The sequence below is a fragment of the Cololabis saira genome, chromosome 14, assembly GCF_033807715.1.
Source record: "Cololabis saira isolate AMF1-May2022 chromosome 14, fColSai1.1, whole genome shotgun sequence".
NCBI classification, from domain to species: Eukaryota; Metazoa; Chordata; class Actinopteri; order Beloniformes; family Belonidae; genus Cololabis; species Cololabis saira.
The window spans coordinates 39220623-39233786 of NC_084600.1; the positions used below are offsets into that span (position 1 = coordinate 39220623).

General features: G+C 38.3%; 1 protein-coding gene across 2 annotated transcripts in view; it reads left to right on the plus strand.

Moving 5' to 3' along the window:
• The window catches only part of sgcd (sarcoglycan, delta (dystrophin-associated glycoprotein)), a 561083-nt gene that overhangs the window by 528216 nt on the left and 19703 nt on the right, over window positions 1-13164 (plus strand). The gene's annotated exons all lie outside the window — the stretch shown is intronic.

A 13164-nucleotide genomic window follows, 5' to 3' on the forward strand; every position in this document is an offset into this window, starting at 1 on the left:
GCGGGTTTCACACCGTGCACGACGAGTTAGAAACCATTCATTATTATCTGAAGGGAAACAGTATGAGGATGGCGTGTGAAAACATATTAACCTTTGATTTTAGCTGTAGATATAACATTGTCAGCAAAGAAGAGAGAAAGGATATGAGGAGGGAATAAAGTGGCAAAGACAGAAAAGAAGATGAAACTTTATTGATCGCTGGGAGGAAATGAGGTTGTGGAAGTAATAGGAATGACAGCATGGAAATGAAGGTAAAACCAAAAAGAAACAGCAAAATGGGAGATGAAATATCATATAAATCAGTAGACAGAAAGTTGAGATCTGTAAAATATAGTTAGCTTGACAATGTGTCAAAAATTACTTTGCAATATGCATTATTTCACTGTGAATGTATTATATGTGTCGCATTTTGCCTAATATGAAAAACTGTTGATATTAGAATGGGACAGAAATAAGAGTGAAGGAAATGGAAAAGAGAACATGAGGCATAGTTTCAATTCACAAGGTCGTGAAGAGGAAATGAGTAAGAATACCAGTCTTAGACAGAGATTTCATTGCCCGGCTCCCTGTGGAGCTACCTGAGAGAACAAGGGAAGATGAGAGACGAGGGAGGCCTTTGGAGGCAGTAATGGAGACGCCGGGGTTTCTTTATTCCCATCCACACACGCTCAATACATCTGAGCCGCTGTGAATGTTGAAAACACTTCTTCATTGTTTGCATCCAGAGGACTCTTTTCCTGAGGGGTGAAGAACAAAGAGCCCCGACTTCAAGCCACCAATCTTGGGGATGTTATGCATTATTAGGCAATGCCAGAATGAGAACGAGGTGCTAAAACACCTTGATGGACAATAATTACGATGATGGGTGAAGCTGTCATTTACGCTGAGGTCAAGGCATTTCGTTCACCTTCCAGTACTCGGTCCATGTCCACTAATTGAAAAGATTCACTCCCAAATAGGCCTGGGCGATATATCGAGATTTTAATATATATCGATATATTTTCAAACGCAATATGGTACGAAACAATATCGTTTATATCAATTATTCTTTTTTTTTTTTTTTTATGATTTTGATATAGCTTATTTTGTGACAAATTGACTTAAATGTTTTATTTGAGATTTGCACAAATGTTTTGTTATTTGCACAACTGTCAACCTCAGTGGAAAAGTCTGCCTGTTACTGTCTACATTGTATTAATTACTAGGAATGGGCGATATTTTACCGTTCATGATATACCGTCAAAAAGGTTCCCCACGGTAAGAATTTGTCATCTAGTGGTAAAAACGATAAATTCCTGTTGATGTTTTTGTATAAAGCTGATTTATGGTTCTGTGTTAAATCCACGCACAACATACGTGAAGGAAGGAAGGAAGGAAGGAAGGAAGGAAGGAAGGAAGGAAGGAAGGAAGGAAGGAAGGAAGGAAGGAAGGAAGGAAGGAAGGAAGGAAGGAAGGAAGGAAGGAAGGAAGGAAGGAAGGAAGGAAGGAAGGAAGGAAGGAAGGAAGGAAGGAAGGAAGGAAGGAAGGAAGGAAGGAAGGAAGGAAGGAAGGGAGAAAACAAGGAAAGGAGGAAGGAAGGGAGAAAACAGGAAGGAAGGGAGAAAAGAGGAAGGGAAAAAGGAAGGAAGGAAAGGGGAGAAGGAAGGGAGAAAACAAGGAAAGAAGGAAGGAGAGAGCAGGAGGAAAGAAGGAAGGAAGGGAAAAAGGAAGGAAGGAAGGAAGGAAGGAAGGAAGGAAGGAAGGAAGGAAGGAAGGAAGGAAGGAAGGAAGGAAGGGAGAAAACAAGGAAAGGAGGAAGGAAGGGAGAAAAGAGGAAGGGAAGAAGGAAGGGGAAAAGGAAGGAAGGAAGGAAGGAAGGATGGAAGGAAAGGGGAGAAGGAAGGGAGAAAACAAGGAAAGAAGGAAGAAAAGAGGAAGGGAAGAAGGAAGGAGAGAGCAGGAGGAAAGAAGGAAGGAAGAGAAAAAGGAAGGAAGGAAGGAATGAAGGAAGGAAATGAGCCTGAAAAAGAAAGAAAGAAAGAAAGAAAGAAAGAAAGAAAGAAAGAAAGAAAGAAAGAAAGAAAGAAAGAAAGAAAGAAAGAAAGAAAGAAAGAAAGAAAGAAAGAAAGAAAGAAAGAAAGAAAGAAAGAAAGAAAGAAAGAAAGAAAGAAAGAAAGAAAGAAAGAAAGAAAGAAAGAAAGAAGGATAAATTCCCGTTGATGAGGTTTTTGTGTAACAAACATGGCGGATCTGAGAGTGAGATAGATTTATAGTTGAAAAGATGGAGTTGAATTGGTATTTTTTTTATCGTCATTTTTATCGTTATCGGGATAAATGCCAGAAATGATTGTGATACATTTTTTAGTCCATACCGCCCATCCCTATTAATTACACAGTGTATTTTATTTAATTGTTATGCAGGAAAGGGATATTTGTTTTATTTTATTCAAGAAGCATTTTTATTCTATATATGCAGGCAGTTTATTTTTATTTCATTTGTTTTATATATTTTGATACTGTGCAGACCTCTGTTAATAAAGGTATCTGTGTAACATTTGGCACGAGGCTTTGTATTAAAACTGACTGTTTTTTTAAGGGTTTGCCTCAGAAAAAAAGAGTTGCTATTCTATAATGCTTTGGGGGAAACCCCAATTATGGCACAGAAAAAATATCGATACATATCGAGTATCGCCATTCAGCTAGAAAATATTGAGATATGACTTTTGGTCCATATCGCCCAGCCCTACTCCCAAATATCCTGCTCTTTATTTTGGACATTTCTTCTATACACTCGTGAAACTTCCAGTCTTGGATTTCTTTGAAATCACTCTGTGAAAAATCCTAGCCAACAGATCTTTGAGTGTGTGCAGGTTTTAGTTTTTTAGTTCACGGAGGAGGCCGGTGTGAGGATGGCTGACTATTTGATGGCTGCGTTTTGGTTTATTGGTTTCTGCCAAGTTGATCTAAACATTTCCTGGGGGCTTATAGATATTCAGTCAGTTGAATTTTGAATTTTCAGTGAAGAATTTTTTTTTAAATGATTTATTCATGAAAAGTAGAAAACTGTGGAATTTAGAAAACTCTGTAATTTATGGTATTTATAATTTAATTTAATGTGTTTATGACTTAATAAAATTTCCTTAAAGAAGGCATATTTTGCTTTTTCTTTTCTTTAAATTCACACATTTTCTTGAAGTTTTATTGACATTTCTGAGATTCTTTGGTCAAAATAGAACAAATGCATCATACCAAACTTCCATTTTCATTCATGTACTGATACTTTTGTTTCTAGCTTGACTTTAGGCGCTGAAGTCAGCCAGTACACCAGACTTCCACTCCATGCATCAGTTTTGAACCAGTTCTTACATTTTTGTGCAAAACGTTTCCTTAGTTTAGCAAATGCAGCATCGTGTAGTAACAATGTTGAGGCTGGATCTTTTTTCGGTGATTTGGGTTTGTGATGTCACAGGGAAAACGCAGAACGGCATATATTCAGATGTAGACAGCCCCAAAAACCTTTGTTCGACTGGAGTTTTTGGGTCTGTTGTTACTTCAGACGACCTGGGGCCTGTACTGCGAAGCAAGTTCAACATACCCAGGATATCTTTTCCTTATCCAGATTCACTAACCCGGACAATTGCAATCACGCTAAGCGGTCACACGACGGTGGTTATCAACTCGGTATATCAACCCAGGTTTCTCCAATCTGGATATGAGCGCGTGCACATAAAAGGGGCGGTGTTTTCAGCGCATGACCAATCGCAAGCATGGAGAAGTCCGCTGTCAGAGCCGCTTATTTCAGTAGCGAAGAGCAAACAATAATTTTACGGAAATATGATGAGTATAGGCATATAATACAGGCAAAAAGCAACACAGTTGCAGCTGCAAAATGCAGGAAAGACAGCTGGCAAAGGATCGCTGACTGTATAAATGCGTAAGTTCATAGGGATATAAACATCACTGCCCCATCATTAGGGCATAAGTAGATCCGACTATAATTACAGTTGTCTATTCTGTTAAATGCATGTGTTGCTTAGATGTATTCGTATGGCGTGTATGACAATTGTAGCCTCATTGCTTCAGCTGCAACCCCAGCGGAGTGAAACGCACATGGGAGCAAATAAAAAATAAATATAAAAACATAATTCAAAGCGGTAAGTAGGCTCACTTTCATATCTTAGAAGTACAACAAGTACAAGGCTTTAGTGTTTCTATCACTCTCTGTTTTAGGATGATATCAGTATACAAAAGCACAATGAAATAGCATTGACATTACTTGCAGCAAACAGAAAAAAAAATGACAAGAAGAAGATCGGAGGGATCCTCTCACGATCCGCGCACCAAGCTCCACTGGATTCTCTTCGAAAGGGCATGCCATTTTCCAAGAGAGCTGATTGGTCAGTGGGCGGTGCTTTTATACCCGGCGATCTGTATCTCGAACATAACCTGCTCCGGAGCAGGTTAGCTGTTCAGCATAAGTTACCATGGCGATGTACCCCGGTAAGAAGTGAACCACCGTCGTAGTCCTGAAAACCCAGGGTTAAACCTGAAGTTACCTCGCTAACCCCAAATCCCGCTTCGTAGTACAGGCCCCTGATGTGTAATCTCAAGCACAGAAAAACATATTTATATATTCTGTAATCAGTAAACCAGTAATTGTCTCAAGGAAAAATTGTAATACACAGTTTGGGATGGAGCAGTATGTTTGCATGCCTGACTTTTTGATTGTGAGAGATAAGATTTCTGTGAAAATAACAAAGCTTCTTTTCAATTCAAAAACAATATTAGCTTTATTGATAATAGAAATTTGCCCCCAGTCCCATGTAGTGTTTTATAGTCAAGGATGATATTGAACGAAACTCAGATTTGAATTAAAGATTTGAATTAAAGATGATGATGCACTGAAAGGTTCAGGGTACCCCTGAAAAATGTTCCCACCCTTCTCCATCATCCACTTCCTCTCTGATTGTTCTCCGCTGGTTGTTCTGAAGTGAAGTGAATGAAGTTTATTCAGTCATTGCAACACAAAACAACACCAAAAAAAACATTGTGCACAGCATTAACATTTCATACAAAACCATAAAAATGTGTTGAACAATAACTGAAAAGGCATAGGCTGAAGCAAACTGCTTATAAAAGCCTATCCTATTGTACCAACTTTCTTTTTTTGGCTACCGACCTCCAGAAAACCAAAAAGAGAATAGAAAAGCAAAGAAACAACAAAAGGCAAAGAAACAATAGAAAAGCAAAGAAACATTTACAGATAGTCAATTGCACTTATAAGCTTCAAAAATAGCTTTACAAACCATTTTCTTAAACACAAAAAAAGAATGACATGTTTTTAAATGTATGTTGGCATCATTCCAGAATTTAACTCCAGTAATGGAGACACATCTCCTTTTTATACCTTTTTTAGCTATTTGTACTGTGAAATTGCAGACACCTCTAAGATTGTAACGAGTCTCCTGAATTGAAAAGAACCTCTGTATTGGGTCAGGGAGCATTTTTGATTTTGCTTTAAACATAATTTGCATGATTTTAAAATAAAACAAATCATAAAATTTAATAACATGAGAATTTAGAAAAAGTGGATCTGTGTGAGCGTAGTAATCAGCCTTATTGATGATACGTATGGCTCGTTTTTGAAGTTTTATTATTGAATTAAAGGTGGTTTTAAAGGTGGATCCCCACAATTCCACACAGTAAGATGAATAGGGAACAATCAATGAGTAGTAAATCAAATGCAAGGCCTTGGAATTCAGTATATTTCTGGATTGCGAGTGATTTTGAAATTTCTCCTTCAATAGTTCACTGGTCAGCATTCCCACTTTAACCCGCGTGCCTTCTGATCAGGCCGTCTTGTTGTCGTTCATTTAAGATTACCATCTTGCTTTGTTTGTGTGTTCAGACGCAGCCATCTTCAGTTGGTTTGGGTCAAATCTGTTTTTATTTGACCTCTAAAGATGCCACTTGCCGAGAATAATAATGGATTACATAAGCAGTCTCGATGGAGGCAAAAACAAACAGGCAGAAAGGAAGAAGTGATTGGTCTGGTCAAGCCTGAACTGAAGTCTGTTTTTCAATTAATCACAATATTACACACAATGTAATGGATATGTGTTGAGGCTCAGCCTTTTTGGGGGCAAAGAGCAAGAGGGTGATTAATAAAGAAGATTTATAGCACTTAAATAGTGCAACCTGAACAATGAAATGATAAAAATAAAATATATAAAATAATATCAACCACAGTGGTAGAATTGTAGTAATTACCACAGCTGATAACTCTTGTACTGAGGCTGATTTGTATTCATATAAGACATTTCTCTTTTTGTTACTCATTTCTACTGCAGTCACACAACAGACTGAAATGAAATCTGCGTGCTGAGTCAGCATGTTCTCTCTCTCAGCTTCAGGTGACCTGATTGGATGCTCTTTGTAAAATTTCAGTTTGTCTTTGTCATGTGATAATACTTCAGGAAATGGTTTTGTTTGTTTGTTTTATTTTTTTTCCATTCTTAATTTGCATGTTTGTCCATTCTCAGAACTGTGGACGTTCCCATGTGTAGTGATTAGAGGAGCTATTGGCAGACTCGCAATACAATATTGAGAAATATGGTTTAATTGGTGAATCAGGACATTAAGAACTGATGTCTTCTTCCTTCCAGTCATGTTACACTCCCATGTCGGGGTATTTATCTCCATTAGGGAGATCCTCAATGCAATATTGCCTAATTGAATTTTGTTGTTATTGGGATTTTGTGACTTTAAGACAGAATTAAATGTTTTTAGCCAAGAATAGATGAAGTAAACATTGACTTGATAGAGAAGCTTTCAGGTTTTTGCATTTTGCAAGCAAACAAACCTTGGAAGCCGGAGGTGAAGCAGAGTTTGTTAAATTGGCTGCAGTATGCAACTTTGCCTTTGGTTCTCTTTATATTTTTTTAAACAAATTCCTTTTTTAAGTTTAGAAAAAAACTACACAATTTGGTGTTTTGCTGGTCACGAGGATTTGATGAATTCATTATTAACAATTAAGACTGAATATGACTTTTTCTACCTTAGAGGTCAAATATTAGCTAGTTTTCAGCTATATTCATAGTGATCAACTGCAACAACAGAGTTGTTTTACTCATAAACCATCTGTCAGCTGACCTTCCTCAACCAGTCAGAAATGTTGCTGCCGCCATTTTTGTGCCACAGTAACAGAGACAACTGGTGGATATTTATTTTTAAACTGAATGTGTATGTGCAGGTTTTAAAAAATAAACATTTTCAATTTTCTAGCATGACTCTTAATTTTTATGTTTACTATTTTATCAATCTTGCACTTGCTGAAATGGCAGTTACCCTGAAAACTGGGTATATTCCAGTTTAAGTCCCTATTAAACATTTTAAAGTCCAGAAAACCACATTCTGGGATATTTTGACAAATTTAAACTGATTTTTAACATTTTCTTTTTTATGCAAGAAGAGAGACATTTCTCAAATTAAAAACTATCTTGTCTTAAATGTATAATAATGCAGAATAACCTTAACAGCTTTAAACCTGTCAAGTGAAACATTATTTTATTATTATTTTATTTTTGAAAGTGTGGCCAAAACCCGGTGTATTTTTCTAGGTTCAGATGTTACTTATGCAGCGTTCCTACTTAATTTCATACTCGTTGGTGCACCACCTTTTTACAAAGGAAAATGAATTGTCTTTATCAATATCTTATCTGAAAGTAGGTTAGTAGGTAATCTGGATTTGATTGGAGTACATCGAATAAACAAACAATAGATCAAATCAAACGAAATTTATTACACGTTGAAATAAACAGAAAAATAGACGGATAAATGCGTTTTTATTTATATATATATATATATATATATATATATATATATATATATATATATATATATATATATATATATATATATATATTTATATTAGTGCTGTCCAACAATTAAAATTTTTTATCTTAATTAATCCATGATTTCTGTAATTAACTATGCGTTTAATCTCACAATCGTTTTTCTCTAAAATTTCAAGGAAAAAGTGAAAGAAAACTGTATTCTGAGATGTAGGTGAAAAAAGGGAGAATATTTAGTAGCATCCACAGGCTTTTATTTAACAGAAAGTGCATCATCAATATTTGCAGCCTCTACAGGGGCAGAAAGTAACTGTGTCTGTTCTAGACAGTCAGAATGTAGCCTGGAACCAAAAAGACAGAAGGTCTCGGTGCCCCAGGGGGCAAGAGCATTTTGGATGTTTTAAACAGAACTTAGAGGTAGAACATAAGCAATAACAAGCAATATCAAGTCAACAACAGTAGGCAATACAGCAGGAAAAAGAAATAACAGCTGGTCAGACCTAAGGAGGGAAAAAAAAGTCTTGGTCGTGTGCTGGGATCGACGCCCTTGTGTTTTGCTGATAAATGATACCTGAGGCTCCAAGAACTTCTATGGTAGCTGAATACTTTACTACGGTGGACACAGATCACTTGGGATTTGTCCACTGTGCCATCTGGGAGAGTTTTAAAAGTAAAATGTCCATTTTCTAACCTTTTTTGCTCCGTGTTTGTTGCTCTTGCATAGCGTGTAACAGGCTGTTGTGGGCGGCGCCATCGGTGACTCGTGTCTTAACAACATGCTTTGTGATTGCTTGCTGATTGACAGACGAGTAAACGAATCACAAACCAGCTTTTCCTCAACACTCCGCCTCCCAGTCATTGTGACGGTTGTGATTGGTTTGTTGTTTCGGAGCTATATATATATATATATATATATATGTATATGTATATATATACATATATACAGTATATGCATATAGATGGGAGTGGAGGAGAACATTACTGAAAATAGATAATGATTTATAAGACCATTAGACTAATCTGGTTAATTACAGAGATGAAATGAAGAGGAGACAAGGGCTACGTTCACACTGCAGTTCCCAAGTGACCCAAATCCGATTTTTTGCTCATATGTGACTCAGATCCGATTTGTTTATGACAGTGTGAACAGCACAAGTCACATGGAATCTGATCTTTTCAAATCAGATTCAGGTCGCTTCCATATGTGGTTCTAAATCGGATACAGGTCTGATGTTTTGCAATGCGACCTCAGTGTGAACAGCCAGGTCGGAATTAATGCGACTTTGACGTCACACGCAGAGCCCCGAGCCGCGGGGGAGACACGGGAGACGGCGGGGGTCCCTCCAGGCCGCCTCCGCCTCTCCTCCTCCCCTCCCCACCGCTCACCTCTTTTTACGACCTCAGATCAGACGAGACAACCTGCTGAATTTAAGCATATTACTAAATAAAGAAGCTAAGGATTCAAATCAGGAAGCGGTCGTGGTCGCATAACCTGCCCGTTTTACAGCGAGCTGGACCGTGTGTTAGGTGATAAACCCAGCTGAACGCCGGAGAGCAGAGCTGACACTCCGGGGAGCGGAGCTAGAGCCCTGCTATAGCGGGACTGTTTTCTTCATCCCGCTCCCGCTGCATTTCTGACCATTACCGCCGCACCCGCAACGTGTGTGTTCCACTCCCGCCGCGCCCGCAGTGTTTACATCCGCTCCCGCCCGCTCCCGCAAAACTCTGAGAATTCATGCCCGCATAATGATAGAGATGCAAGAGAAACGTCCTTGACAAATCTATCTGATTTAATGTTAACATGATAATTGTGGAGCTTGATGGATAATTGGCAGTTCACAGGCACCTGTTGGATGCAAATCCATCAGTCATCATCCCACGCTTCTGCGCATGCGGGTCAGTTCAGGGCCGCGATGCGTTCACACTCGAGTCGGATATAGGACACATTTTAAAAGATAATGTGAACAGCCACACAAAAAAATCGGATATGGGAAAAAATCGGAATTGAGCATTAAGGACTGCAGTGTGAACGTAGCCAAGGAGAACTTTTTTTTTAACCAAAAATCTAATCTAAAATAAGTATATAAAAATTAGTAACTAAAGATGGTAATTAACCAAAAATGTGATGTTTAACTTTAAAGTAAATTAAAGATGACTTCCTTGGTTCGGTTGTAAGAGACACCAACGCACGCCAGATGACTTGCCTTACCGAGCCGTAGACTGGTTGAGCGGAAAGGGTATTCTGCCAAGTAGACGAACAGCCTAGTGGCCTCAGTGCTGCTCCGGGGCCCGGTAGACGCTCCTCGGGGATCCTGAGTTCGGCCTGCCAGCAGGTCGACTGCGCTCTGGTTCGTCTCGGCTGGTTTGGCTCTTGTCAGGCCTGGCGTGGTTGTTGGGCGACGGTGCTGGGAGATTCTCCTTGGCCAGACGAGACTAGACCCAGAATTGTCTTTTTTGCTGTATGACCCCAGCGTGAACCAAAAGATGGAAAAACTCAGACTTGACTTAAAAGTATAAGAAAACCAAAGCTTCTCTGTAGAGAATATTACTCGTTTTCTTAATGATACAAAAGTTAATCAGAAATGAATTACTACAAAAATAAAGGAGGATTCCAATCTTCAGGAAAGGATAAAGCTAATTAAACTCAAAGATTCAGAGGAAAATTACTAAGGAAAAGAAAAGGCAACTAAAGGAGCCAAAGGAATATTAACAATCTCAACTTTATCTCTACTCCATTCTGCTCTCTTCTACTCTCACTCTGACAAACTGTTTGAGCACCGTAGTTTTGTCCCCAGGGGTGGTCAGGGTCCACGGGGGGTCAAGTATTCTCTTCAGCCAATCATGAGCAGCTAAGGTACTGGAGTTATCACCCTCATCAAAAGTCTCCTCCCTACCTTATCTTGTTCAAATAAAATAAAAATATATCTGTGCAATAACCTGCTGCTACTTAAAGTACAATTTCTTTATTAATACTAAATCTCTAGTACTAAATGTAAATAATATCAAGTGCAGTGTTTTCTAGCTAATTCTATGCACAGTATTTATATCCACAACTGTAATGACCCAACACTCATTGTGTTTGGTTCGTTTTTTGTCTTTTTTTGTTAATATAATCATGTTTTATTGCCATTGCCTCATGAAACATGCAGTGGTAGCATAAGCAACTTCACCCGGGATAAATGAAGTTTGCCGATTCTGATTCACCATGGGCAAAACATTACTTTGTAAATCAATGAGTAACCCTAAAGAGATTACTTAAAATAATATATCATGGCCTTTTCTAATTTGCATTATTGTGTTTGCATATAAAAATGACTGGATGAAGATGTCACACCATAATACCACGTTTTATCCCTAGTCACAGTGGTGGCAGGAAGACGGAGAGCTCCTCTGCAGGTCTACATCCACTCAAGCTTCATGACATCGTACGCGCTTTCAGTAAAGATGAGCTTGTGGTTCAGTGTTGTTGTCAGAATGTGATGAAGAGTGGGTTTTGTTTCATTTTTTTTATTTTTAATCCCGTGCTAGAAAGGTGTAAGCAACCACAGCAGGCAGGTGTGCCGTTGTGTTCAAGTGTCATGTCCACTCAGTTTACACTTCATTGTGTGAGTTTGTACGTTTCTGCGTCCATGAGGTTGGGGTTGAAATGTCAAGAGTGTAGAAGGTGCAAGGCTTGGCATTGAGCTGTCATTGTTAGGAATAGTGGGGAATGCAATGAATTTTATAAGCCTGCTTTCAAAGCTGGAGGTTTGTACCATGAAATATGGACCTGGATGGGTGAAAAGCAGCACCAACACACAGAGATGTGACATTATAAACATGTGTTTGAACTGTTGGAGATATTCCATCTCGATGTACACAAAACCTTATGCATTAGTCTTCTGATGGTTTGCCCACTTTTGACGTCACGTTTTGAGCAACCTGATCTTACAAAAATCCGTGAAATACCCACGACCTCTCGCCACTATTTTCCGTGGCACCAACACGGAAATGGTATAATTCCGTGTGAGCACCACGGATATTGTAACTATGCAAGTCAATAGGATCCGTTGTCGTGATATATACACGGATTATTTCATTATTATTATGTATATATTATTCTTTATTATAGTGGCTAGGTTAAGAGTTTTTGATGCGCAAGTTACTGTTTGTTACTGTCAGTTTGTAAAAGCATGTTTTTAATGCTGTTTTAACATTAATGGTGTTTTTATGATTTTTAACAGTATTTTGATGGCGAGTATTAAACCGTGTTTTCTAGTATTTAACGTTAATTCGAGTATTTAACCATGTTATTTGCTGTCGCCATGACGACGGAGGTTGCGTAAAGGTGCTTTTGAACCAGGAAGTGGAGACAGGCGATATTTAAATTACCGTATTTTCTGGACTATAAGCCGCTACTTTTTTCCTAGGTTTTGAACCATGCGGCTTATACAAAGGTGTGGCTATTCTGTGGATTTTTCTTCCACCGCTAGGGGGAGTGCTAACCCGAATTAGAATAAAAACTAAGACAAAATAAATGCAAACAAGAATACGCTACTTCTTCTTTAGCAGATAGAAGTAGAAGCAGATTTAAAACAGATAAATAGATAAATAAATACCGGTTAGTTTCTCTTGGTTCTGTCCCGTTTTAATCAGCAAAGTTGCTGCCGTGTTAAAAGACACTGTTAGGAAAGATCTATTTAGGTACAAACATGTACATCATTTACAGTTCAAAATCCTTCTGTACATGTAGTAAATATCTAATCTAACAACATAGATATCTGCGGCTTGCATATCTTTTTTTTTTAAATAAAAGTGGGTGCGGCTTATATACAGGTGCGGTTTATAGTCCAGAAAATACGTAATTGTTTTAACCATTCTGCCATTTCGTCAACCACAGGGAATTCCCTGGCTGTCCCCTCTATGTCATAATGTAATAATCCGTGTATATATCACGACAACGGAGCCCATTGACTTTGCATGGTACAATATCCGTGGTGTTCACACGGAATTATACCATTTCCGTGTTGGTGCCAAGGAAAATAGTGGTGAGAGGTCGTGGGCATTTCACGGATTTTTGTGAGATCAGGTTGGCTTTGAGCACAACTGAACAATAGCTGAAAGTTATTTCCTGTCTGCCTCTCCGTAGTCATGTAGAGACACACCACAGTAGTAAGTTTGATCATTTAAAAAAACATCAACTTTTTGAGATAAAGTGAAACCATTTACAAATGGCTTGAAACATGAGCAAAGGTTTTTAAATCTGAAGCAGAAAATGACCAAACAAACAAAGAAAAACACTGTCAGGAACTGTTACAGCGGTTACTTGCTTCGAATTCATGGTACTGAAGGT